Below are 2,793 nucleotides of genomic sequence, written 5' to 3'. Positions count from 1 at the left end.
TTCACACAAATTTTGAACTTGCATAGCTTGAGATGGGAGTGTAGTCTTTTGTAATTGCTTTGTCAAGCCTGCTACTTGAGTTGTAAGCATGGATATAGCATCCAATTCCATCATTCCAGCCACCTTCTTTGGTTGTCCCTTTTTAGTTGGCCACTGATAATTATTTATTGCCATCTCTTCTAATAGCACATACGCCTCATTAGCACTCTTACTCATAAAAGCACCTCTCGCCGCATCATCTATAATTGTTCTAGTTGTTCCATTCAACCCATTGTAAAAATTATGCACCAACATCCACTTTTCTATTCCATGATGTGGACACTTCCTTAACAACTCCTTGAATCGCTCCCAAGAATCATACAGTGGCTCTCCGTCCATCTGATAAAAATTATTGATCTCTCCCCTTAGCTTTGCAGCCTTCGCTGGAGGAAAGAACTTAGCAAGGAACTTCTGAGCTAACTCCTCCCATGCAGTGATAGAATTCTCCTGTAAGGATATCAGCCAACTCTTCGCCCTATCCCTTAGTGAAAATGGGAATAGCCTTAATCTTATAGCATCATCACTCACCCCATTCATCTTAAAGGTAGCACATAACTCCAAGAAATTAGCTATGTGTAAATTGGGGTCCTCCGTTGGTATACATCCAAACTGAACAGTTGATTGGACCATTTGAAGGATTGCTAGCTTAATCTCAAAATTGTTTGCAGCAATGGTTGGAGGTCTAATGCATGAATGCACTCCTGTAACAGTAGGAAGTACATAATCTCTCAATGTTCTTGGTCCTTGCTCTCTTGGAACCTCTGCAGCCCCTTGACCATTATTAGCACCGTTTCCCAAATTGTTAGCCATAGTAAACTCCAATCTCCTCTTTGTTTTCCGGTTCTGTCTGCACGTTCTTTCAATTTCCAAATCTATTGGTATAATCTCATTTTGTCTAATGCTTTGCATATACCAACAATTCCTGAAACACAATAGAACCTTGATCCAAATAAATGTTAAACAGAAATAAAAAAAAAAAAAAAAACCAAATTATAACAAATAACAATTAACTATGATATTGGAATTTAGTTCCCCAGCAATGGCGCCAAAAACTTGATCTGTAAAAATTTAACACACAAGTATACGTGGTCGAATAAAGTAATATATGATAAATAGAGTGTCGATCCCACGAGCACTAATGTCCAAATACCACTAATTGTTCTTTAACTTTCTATTTGGTGAATTAAAATTATGATGAAGAATTAAAATTAAAGTGAATACTCTAAATTATGAACATAATTTAAATAACTAGAAACAAAACAATGAATCAACTAATAAAACATTAATATTAAAAAGCCTAGGAATTAATTTCATCAACTGTTCATTCTATTAATTTTAATAATCAATTCTAAATCTCTTCTTTCTATTCTAATAGCAGGTTAAAATAATCGATTCCTATTGTTTTTCAAGATATAAGATCTCAATCTATATGCAGGTTTTCTACATTTCTGTGATAAACTTGAACATATATAAGGCATTAAACATGGAAACCTAATTACTACACAAGTCATACAGATACTTTTATCCAATATGCAACTATGTCTATATAATGATAGCATATTCAATTATCATCTTTTGAATTTTGAATCAAAATCCTAAATCAAGCAAATATTGATCAAGTATTTACTAGCATTAAACAAACATCATATAGATTAGAATAGAGAAGAAGTATCAATAGAATATCATAATAAAATTAAATAGAAATCCCAGTGACTACATTAATCCCTAGATAAAAAAAAATTAGTTCATAAATAACATGATTAAATTAAACTTCAAATAATTGTTCATAAAAATCAACCTAATGAATTTAGATGAAAAAGAAACTAATTACAACAGCCTCTTCTAATCTAGGGTTTATAAAACTAAGACTGCCTCCTCTCAAAATCGCAGAATAATGTTCCTTAAATAGCCCTCCAATGTTCCCAAGTGAAAAAACCATTTTGTCCTTCAAAAAGTGGATAAAAAATCTGAAAAACGCGTTTACAACGCTGTAGCACTATGTATTGAGCGCTAAAGTCAAAGCCAAAATTCCTTAAAACTTTATTCACTAGCACTGTAGCACCCTTGATGTAGCACTGGGGCACTGCTCTATTGTTCTTGATAGCGCTGTGGTGCAGCCCTTGTAGTGCTGGGGCGCTACTTCCAGACTCAACAACTCCTTCATGTCCTTCCTAGCGCTATGGCGCTCCTTTGATAGCGTTGTGGCGCTATTGATAGCATCAAAACTCGCACATATCGACCCCGAAAAACATGATTTTCTCCAACTTAACTATATTTTCTTCCACTTTCACTCCTTTTCACGCTTTTCACCAACTTAGTAGGGAAAACCTGAAACATGAATAAACAAGCATAATTCTGCAATAAAATAATCCTAAACTAATGAAAACTAACTTAAAAATAGACCATAAACGAGCCAAAAACTTATTTATCACCCCTTCACCAGATTTGATCATAGAATTGCTAAAAGCTACAAGCCCTTTCGAAGGGTTAAACGCACGACAGTCGCAAGTTGGAATAGCGTAGTTTATATTCAGTGATAGTTGATGGCCTTTCAACATGTTGGAAAGCTTGGTTCGAATCATGGTGGGCTCGATGTCCATAATCTAAAAATCGTCAAGGATCCTCCTTTGCATATTCGATACCTGAATACAAACAAGACGTGGTTTGTAAGCAACTGACTTCGTCAATCCCCTAGAAGACTCCATGTGTGTCCTATATCCACCTGCATATTGCTTAACCCTATAACGTCTAGCC

The 2,793-nt window shown here is 35.2% G+C and overlaps 1 non-coding gene across 1 annotated transcript; it reads left to right on the top strand.

Annotated features, from left to right (window-relative positions):
* Positions 1–304: 304 nt before the first annotated feature.
* LOC133827991 (small nucleolar RNA R71) lies at positions 305–411 on the top strand. The gene has a single exon (XR_009890637.1). It is a non-coding gene; the product is annotated as a small nucleolar RNA R71 (small nucleolar RNA).
* Positions 412–2,793: the final 2,382 nt, after the last annotated feature.

Source organism: Humulus lupulus, chromosome 3 (assembly GCF_963169125.1).
Source record: "Humulus lupulus chromosome 3, drHumLupu1.1, whole genome shotgun sequence".
NCBI lineage: Eukaryota > Viridiplantae > Streptophyta > Magnoliopsida > Rosales > Cannabaceae > Humulus > Humulus lupulus.
Note: the sequence above shows the minus strand (reverse complement) of the source record. Positions and strands in the feature narration are given on the sequence as shown.